This window comes from Lathyrus oleraceus, chromosome 4 (genome assembly GCF_024323335.1).
Source record: "Lathyrus oleraceus cultivar Zhongwan6 chromosome 4, CAAS_Psat_ZW6_1.0, whole genome shotgun sequence".
Lineage (NCBI taxonomy): Eukaryota > Viridiplantae > Streptophyta > Magnoliopsida > Fabales > Fabaceae > Lathyrus > Lathyrus oleraceus.
Genome location: NC_066582.1, coordinates 137349130 through 137358654, shown reverse-complemented (window position 1 = coordinate 137358654; position 9525 = coordinate 137349130). Strand labels below are relative to the sequence as shown.

General features: G+C 38.1%; 1 non-coding gene across 1 annotated transcript; it reads left to right on the top strand.

Moving 5' to 3' along the window:
- The first annotated feature begins 5035 nt into the window (after positions 1–5035).
- Positions 5036–5142, top strand: LOC127077525 (small nucleolar RNA R71). The gene has a single exon (XR_007787323.1). It is a non-coding gene; the product is annotated as a small nucleolar RNA R71 (small nucleolar RNA).
- Positions 5143–9525: the final 4383 nt, after the last annotated feature.

Genomic DNA, 9525 nt, shown 5'->3' with positions numbered 1-9525 from the left:
GGGACTCGAACCCTGGCCAGTTTCAAATTTGCGCGCCTAAGTGAAACGGTGTCGTTTCACTGAAGAAACCCTAAGCCTGGCGCAATTCTAGAAAATCGTAGCTAATGCCAGAATTTCGTAGCAAAACAAGAACAGTTCGTAGCTAATTCTGGAAAATCACATGATCTTCATCTTCTTCCTCTTGAAGGCGATGAACTTCATGAGCGAATTTCCAGTTTTTCCAGAAAACGTCCAGAAATCAAAAACAAATGCATCATTCGAATCCTCATTTCATGCACATCAAAGATCAATAATCAAATCATGCTAAAACATCATAACAAGCTTGAATCGAAGAAAATCAAAATTGACATCAAACTTTCAAACACGCATAACTTCATGGATAATGCACCATTTCACTCAATTTTTATATCAGAATCATCACCAAGCAAAGATCTACACAAACATCATAATGAATTCAAGAATAATTGAGATCGAAACTTGACCTCTTGAAGAACAGCAAGCTGGAATCGCGTGCTACAAGGCTCAGCAATGGTCCAAAACTCTTCTACAATGCTTATTGAGATGATTGATGGAGAGATTGAAGCTCAAACAAGCACGAATCAAGTAGAATTTGAAATCTCCATTAATGCTTCAAGCTTCATGTATGGTCAAAACTGGCACGAATTCCTCCAAATCCACGTTCAAATCTCCTCAGAAACACTTCATGATCATGATTCCAACAAGAGAAATGGTCTTTGTGTGAAGAAATTGGAAGTCCTTGGTGAGAGAAAAATTTGAGTGATTTTAAGATCTAGATCTGAAAACTGTTGTTAATGGCAAATGCAGTTGTGATTATCATTATATATCCCTTGTTAATGATTCTGAAAGCATGTTTAAGCCAAAACAAATTGGGATTAACAAGTTACAAGGTGTGTGCACCAATTTGTATTTCCACTCCATGCATAAGATGGCCACGTGAACAGTGCACCACCAAGGCCCAAATTCATCCAAAATAAGCCCATGCACCAATCAGAATTGGAATTTCATGCATGTGATCAACCAAAATGATTTTAGCAATTTTCCTTCAAAAAACTTCATGAATGAGCATATGATCATGCAAAGGAATTTCATGCCATGTAATGAGATATTTGGAAAATGCATGTCATGAGGAACAAAATGCAAAAAGAACCACCAAAATTGGAGCCTTGGTTCAAAAGATATGGCCATTTGAATTTTCAAGCACACTTTGTCATGATTTGATCATAACTCCTTAACCATTCATTAGAAATTCATGATCTTGGAATTTTTGGAAATGGGAGAGAAAGATCTTCAACTTTCATGTTGGACAAAATTTCATTTGAAGCTTCTTTGATGTTGGAAAGTTGAGCTGAAGTTGGTCCAAAAACTTGCTATTTTTGGAAACTTGAAAATTATAGGTCATTTTCCATTTTTGGAAACTTTTGATCTGGCTTCAAAATCTTCAAGGTAGATGTTTGACATGTTGAATAACCTTCTTTGGGACATGAATGAAGTGTCTCAATCCATTTCTCCATCTCCTAATCCATAGTTGACTTTATGTTGACTTTTTAAGGCCTCTGATGACTTGGACAAGAACTGATGACTTTGAGCCTTCAACACTTGGCTAAGCTGCTTCAAAATGATCCTTTGAGGTGCTACAATGGGTACTAGTTCAGGTTTTAGATGTTCTAGCCTAGAAAGGTGATCGGCTACTACATTTTCAGTGCCTTTTTTATCTCTTATGTCTAAATCAAACTCTTGTAGTAATAGAATCCATCGGAGTAACCTGGGCTTGGCATCTTTTTTACTTAATAGGTAACGAATGGCAACATGATCGGTGTAAACAATAATTTTTGCTCCTACTAGATAAGATCTAAATTTGTCTATAGCGAAAACTACAACGAGTAATTCTTTTTCAGTTGTTGCGTAGTTAAGTTGGGCAGCATCTAGGGTTCTACTGGCATAATAAATGGCATGTAATTTTTTATCTTTCCTTTGTCCTAGAACGGCTCCAACTGCGTAATCACTAGCATCGCACATTATCTCAAAAGGTTCCGACCAATCGGACGGTTTCATAATGGGTGCAGATATTAATGCTTGCTTTAAAAGATTAAATGCGTCATTACATTTTTCGTCGAAAATGAATTCAACATCTTTCACTAAAAGTCCGGTTAAAGGTTTGGTTATTTTGGAGAAGTCCTTAATAAAACGCCGGTAGAATCCAGAGTGTCCAAGAAAGCTTCGGACTTCTCTGATGGTTTTTGGTGGTTTTAGGTTTTCTATAACTTCTATTTTAGCTTTATCTACCTCTATACCTTTTTCGGAAACTATATGTCCTAAAACTATTCCTTCGGTTACCATAAAATGACATTTTTCCCAATTCAGCACGAGGTTCACCTCCACGCATCTCTCCAGGATTTTCTCAAGGTTAGCAAGGCAATCTTGGAAATCAAATCCGCAAACCGAGAAATCGTCCATAAACACTTCCATGATCCCATCTAGGTAATCTGCGAAGATTGACATCAGCGTTGGAAAGTAGCTGGGGCATTATAGAGGCCGAATGGCATTCGTCTATAGGCAAAAGTTCCATAAGGGCATGTAAAGGTAGTTTTTTCTTGATCTTCAGGGTGAATAGGTATTTGGAAGAATCCAGAGTATCTATCTAGATAGCAGAAGTAAGAGTGTCTGGCTAGACACTCCAACATTTGGTCTATAAATGGTAAAGGGAAATGGTCCTTCCTAGTTGCTTTATTTAATTTTCTATAATCTTTACACATCCGCCATCCTCCTTCTAAACGTTTTGCTACATGTTCGCCTTTATCGTTTTGCACGACTGTGATGCCTCCCTTTTTAGGTACTACATGCACAGGGCTCACCCACTTACTATCGGAGATCTGGTAGATTATACCTGCCTCAAGTAACTTAAGAACTTCCTTTTTAACAACATCACTCATTATAGGGTTTATTCTTCTCTGATGTTCCCTAGAGGGTTTTGAATCTTCTTCGAGCGAAATCCGATGCATGCATACGGATGGGCTTATACCTTTCAGGTCAGAGATATTATATCCTAAGGCTGAGGGATATCTTCGTAAAACGTCTAAAAGTTGGTTCGTTTCCTCTTGGCTCAAGGTAGCACTAACTATAACTGGACGGTTCATCTTTTCATCGAGGAACTCATATCTCAGGTTCTTAGGCAGTTCCTTAAGTTCTAAGGTTGGTTTCTTAGGGCATGGCATAGGATCTGGGGTAAGGGATAAACATTCGTAAAGGTTATCATCGATGTAAGGTTCTTTAAAGTCATCATCTTCCTTTATGGGGGTTGATGGTAACTTAATTGTTTTTATAATTTCTTTTTGTTATAATTCTCTAACACATTCATCAATGATATCTAAGGCATAACATGAGTCTCCCATCACAGGTGCCATAAGGAATTTCGAAAGTATAAATTCTATTTTCTCGTCGCCTACCTCAAATGTCAACTTTCCTTTCTTGACATCTATTATGGCTCCTGCAGTCGATAAGAAGGGTCTACCTAGAAGGATTGGTATATCATTGTCCTCTTTGATGTCCATGACAACAAAATCAGTAGGGATAAATAACTGACCTATCCTAACAGGGACATCTTCTAAAATGCCTATCGGATATTTAACAGATCTATCGGCTAACTGAAGTGACATCTTAGTGGGTTGTAATTCTCCTAAGTTTAATCCCTCACAAACTGCTAGAGGCATTAAACTCACACTAGCTCCTAAGTCTAGAAAAGCTTTTTCGATGACATGATTACCCAAAAGGCAAGGAATGGAGAAATTTCCAGGATCTTTATCTTTCTTTGCTAATTTGTCCTCGGAAATAGCATTACATTCCAAAGGCTTCGGATCGTCAAGTCTACGTTTGTTGGTAAGGATGTCTTTAAGAAACTTTGCATAAGAAGGTGATGGCTTCTGTGAAAGGGATTTCTACATGAAGTTTTTCTATAACTTTAATAAATTTTTGATACTGTTTATTGATCTGGGTTTGTTTTAGTCTTTGCGGATATGGTATAGGTGGTTTATATGGCGGGGGTGGTACGTAAATTTTATCTTTAGGTTCTTCTCCTTTATCTCGACCTTCCTGGTTTTCAGATTCCTCTGGTTCCTTTACTTCGTTCAGGGGTTTGGTACATTCCTTAGAAGTTTTGGGTTCACTCAATCTAGGGTTTGGTGGCTCATCATAAGCGTTCCCACTTTGTAGGGTAATGGCATTGGCTTGTCCTCTCGGATTTTGTTGAGGTTGTCTAGGGAATTGTCCTCCAGGAGTAGTCTGAGGGGCTTGGTTTAAAGATACTTGAGAGATTTGGGTTTCAAGCATCTTGGTATGAGTAACTATTTGGTCAACCTTGGTTCCTAACTGAGTAATCAATTCGTTAACATGAATGTTTTGGTTCATGAACTCCTTGTTTTGTTGGGTTTGAGCAATGATAAAATTTTCCATAATTTTCTCAAGGCTCGGCTTTGGTGGCACAGGTTGCATAGGTTGATTTGATCTTGGGGCTTGATAACTAGGTCTCGGAGGTGCATTATTTTGAATAGGGTTACTGTTTTTATAGGAGAAGTTCGGGTGATTCCTCCATCCAGGGTTATAGGTATTCGAGTATGGGTTCCCTTGGGTGCAGTTCGCTTGCTCAGAGTGGGTTTCGTTTAATAGACTGCATTCTGCAGATTGGTGTCCTTTGGTTCCACATATCTCACAATCCGACGAAACTGCGGCTACAGTATTCGGGTTTATGCACATATGCTCGACCTTGAGGGCTAATGCGTCCATCTTAGCTTGCATCATGTCTATAGAGCTTAGTTCATGCACTCCTCCTTGGGTTTCCTTCTTCTCAACTGTCGCTCGTTCGACTCCCCATCATGTATGGTTTTGAGCCATATCTTCGATGAGGGCACTGGCTTCAGGATAAGGTTTGTTCATCAGAGCACCGCCTGCGGCAGCGTCGATGGTCATCTTTGTGTTGTAATGAAGTCCATTATAGAAGGTTTGAATGATTAACCAATTTTCTAAGCCATGATGTGGGCATGCTCGTAACAACTCTTCATATCTCTCCCAAGTTTCGAACAACGATTCTCCTTGGTTTTGGGTAAACCTAGTTATATGGTTTCGTAGAACGGCGGTCTTACTCGGGGGAAAATATCTAGCAAGAAAAACTCTTCTAAGGTTATCCCAAGTCGTAATGGAATTGGGTGGAAGGGAATCTAACCACGATAGGGCTTTATCTCTGAGGGAAAAAGGGAATAATCTTAAACGTATTGCCTCAGGAGAAGCTCCATTGGTTTTAAAAGTATCTGCTAATTGAAGAAATATTTTTAAATGCTGGTTAGGGTTCTCGGTAGCGAGACCCGCGAATTGTCTCTGTTGCACTAGTTGCAACAGGGATGGTTTAAGTTCAAAATTATTAGCTGGTGTGGTTGGGTTTACTATACTAGAACTAGGTTCTTCGTTAGATGGTTGAGCGAAATCTTTAAAAGGTCTTTGGTTTTGATCTTCGGCCATAGCTTTCTTAATTCTATGAAAGAATAAACGTGCGCGAGCGTAACATTCAGGTTCTTCCAGAGGGTATACTAAGCTTAAACTTCTGGTGCTGCGAGTTCTTCGCATTGACCGGCGAGAAATAGCCTAAGTCTAAACGATATAACAACAGGAAAATGAAATTTGACGAAATTGGTCCCCGGCAACGGTGCCAAAAACTTGATGCGGTCAATAACTTGATGCGGTGTTCGCAAGTATACGAACGCGTCAGAGTAATATAAAAGATTGTCGAATCCACAGAGACCAAGTGTCAATCTATCGTTATCTATTGTTATGGTGTTTATCAAAGGCAATCGAAATGGGTGTTTTTGTAGTGTGCAATGAAAGGTAAAGTTTCGGATATAATTAATAAAGACAGGGTCGAATGTAATTCACGTAATCAATCAATAATCCAAGTACTTGCTAATAGAATTACTTATGGGCAATGTTTCCTACTTTGAAAAGAACTAATTTAACAGGAACTGTCGCTTTCGCGTATTCAGAACCGAGTTGTACTCCCTAATCAAACCCTCTTATTGTCACTTATAAAAAGGCGCGTATTGCGTTAGAGTAGTAAACCTATTTTTAAGAAATATAGTATCTTGACTAAGTTGAAAAGTATTATAACCTGGATTTCTTAACCAAAAGAGGTTCTTACGAACCAGACTCTAAACTTATAAACGCGTCCGAAAATAGTTTTAAAATCTCTTTTCTTCTTAATGTTAAAATCTCCTAATGAACTAAACAAAGCGCTTTCGCTGTTTTTGAAATAGTTAAAAACAATTAAGTTTAAAAAGACGTTGGACGGCTTTCGATCTTACCCAACGGAATTGAAGTGCGGGAAAACTTATTTTGAAAGTTAAAATAGCCCTTAAGTGTTTCTACGAACAATTGTACGGATTATCGGTTCAATTATGATCCTTACATTCTAACCTTATAAATTTAGCTAGACATGGTAAAGTAAAAGTGCATTAAAATAAATAAAAGTAGTGCGAGTGCGGAAAGTAAATAAAAGTAAAGCGAGTGCGAGGAAATAAATAAAGTAAAGCGAGTGCGAGGAAATAAATAATTTAAAGCGAGTGCGAGAAATAAATAAAGTAAAAGCGAGTGCGAGAAATAAATAAAGTAAAGGCGAGTGCGGGAAATAAATAAAGTAAAGACGAGTGCGGGAAATAAATAAAATAAAAGTGAGTGCGGGAAATAAATAAAGTAAAGACAAGTACGGGAAATAAATAAAATAAAAGCGAGTGCGGGAAATAAATAAAGTAAAGACAAGTAATAAAAACCTGCTTCAATCGGAGGGCTGAGTAAATTGCAATGCGGAAAAGAAAATGGCGGCAGGATTAACTTCCTTCCAAAGTGCTCCAAACTCGATTACAGACTCTATCACAGACTTGATTACACGATTGTGGTAACACTCCAATGCGAAGCGATTACCACTATAAAATACTGAATATATGCCTAAGTGAAACAAAGTTGCTTCTGAGTTTGCCTCTGCTCTAAGTTTGGATGATTGTAAAAGTGAATTCGCGTTTCTATTTATAAGCAAGTAAAAAGATGGAAATGACTTGGATGCCCTTCAACTTGAAAATAGGAGGGAACCGTTTTTCCTCTTGTGGCGCCCGCCACAAGGCCATGGCGCCCGCCACAAGCATAATATGAGGCGCCTTAGTGGAAGTAGTGGGAAAATGTGGGAGTTGATGGAAGTTGAATTTGACACGTCATGGCTTGGTCTGTGGCGCCCGCCATTGGGTAGGCCATAAGAGCAAAATGCTGAATTTTAGGGTTTTTGGCTCTTTTTCGCTCCTTTTCTCGACCGGGACTTCGATTAAAGTGAAAACCTGAAAACAAAGGAAAACATACCAATAACACAACAAAATGATAATAAAACAGCTAGAATGCATGTGAAATCGGAGTCGAAAATACGTAAATTTTAGTGTGATCAGTCTGGTACTTCATTCATAGACCAAACCCATTGAGATCTGACACCATTTTATTAGAGATCATGTGGAAAAAGGGGATGTTGTTTTCAAATACTGTCATACCCTAAATTCCCGCCCCCATGTTTTCATCTGCATTAATTGATCTATATATTCATCTGCATCTCATATGCATTATTATCTCATGACCATTGCATTTGGTCATAAGGTTCCATTTTCCTAAATAAGTCAAAATCAATAATCAAGGACTAAAAGTCAACATGAATGTGTTGATTATTTTGAAAATATCATATATTCATATCATGCATCTTAGGAGTCTTTGAAGTGTTAAAACTTGTTGACGTCGATGTCACAAATATTATAGGGACAAGCAGAATGACCCGAAGTGGTCAAATATATACCCCTGAGTTCAAAGTGACCAATGAAGCCCTCAAGGTCCAGAAAATAAAGCAGAGGTTGCAGTTCCTAGCCAGGAACCTGATTGGGTGAAACCTGATGAAGTTGCAGAATTTTTAAAACTGATAAAGAAAAGAAACTACAAAGTAGTTGACCAGCCGCATCAGATGCCATCCAAGATATCCATCTTATCCTTATTTATGAATTGTCAATCTCATAGAGATGTGTTGCTAAAGTTTCTTGCTCAAGAACATGTAACTCAAAGCATAACAGTTGACTAATTTGATGGAGTGGTCGCCAATATTTTAACACTTTGAGTTTTAGCAATGATGAACTGCTAGAAGAAGGTTATTATCACAACCGTTCTTTGCATGTATCAGTGAGGTGTAAAGATGATGTGTTAGCCCGAGTGCTAGTGGACATTGGGTCCTCTCTGAATTTCATGCTTAAGAGAAAACTTGCCAAGCTATGTTTTGAAGGGACAGTAATGAGACCTAATGCCTTATTAGTCAAGGCATTTGATGGATCTAAAAGGACAGTAATTTGAGAGGTAAAACTACTTATTCAGATTGGTTCACATGTGTTCTAGATTACTTTCTAGATCATGGATACCAATCCGGCCTACGGCTATCTACAGGGAAAACCCTGGATACATGTCGATAGGGGCGGTGACCTCCACCTTGCATCCAAAAATGAAGTTTGTTGTCAATGACAAACTCATAATCATATATGGTGAAGAATATCTTTTGATCAATCACTTTTCATCCTTTCGGTATATTGAGTCTGACGATGATGCTTTGGAAACGTCTTTCCAATCCCTTGAGATAGCCAATTCCACTTATGTGGAAGCCAAGGACTAAAAGAAGAAGGCCAGTTCATCGTTTGCATCTTTGAAGACTGAAAAGTCAACTCTGGAAAGTGGAAGCCCTGAAGGTTGGGGACAAATAATAAACATATGTGAGAAGAATGATCACTTCAGTTTAGGGTATGTGCCTCCTGCAAGTAGAGAAGCCTGAATCCATGCAAAGGACCATGTATGAAGCATCTAGGATATAGTTCTTAGTGCCGACTACATCCACGAAAATCAAGTCAATTATATTGCAGACAACACAATGGAGGAAGAAATGTCAAATCTGGTGTATCATTGTGAAACTGCTTTGAACAACAGGGAGGCAATTGAGATACCTAAGATTTTCTCCATGTTAAAGTAATTCTTTTTTCTTTTCTTTTTTCAAATCTTTAGCTCTGCCCAAGGCTTAAGGATCATGTGTAGGGCCCCTCTTTTATTTTCAAAAGATCATCATTATGAATAAATACATTTTTTTAAATTCTCATTGTTTAATTATTTGTTTTTTCAGAAAATGGAAATCTTTTCAGAACCATAAAAATATTTTTCGTTTTGCATTTTAATTTTCAATTTTCTAAAAGTCATAATTTATAAACATGCAGAATAATCAATAAACCCGTTGAATCCAATGACCCCGCGACCTCTTATAACTTTGACCTCCCCATATACCAACCTGAAGATGATTATGATATCCCCGGTGAATTAGCAAGGTTGCTCGAGCACGAGTCTAAGGCCCTCCAGCCACATAAAGAGTCGGTTCAAAAAATATTCAACCTTGGCACATATGAAGAAAATAAGGAG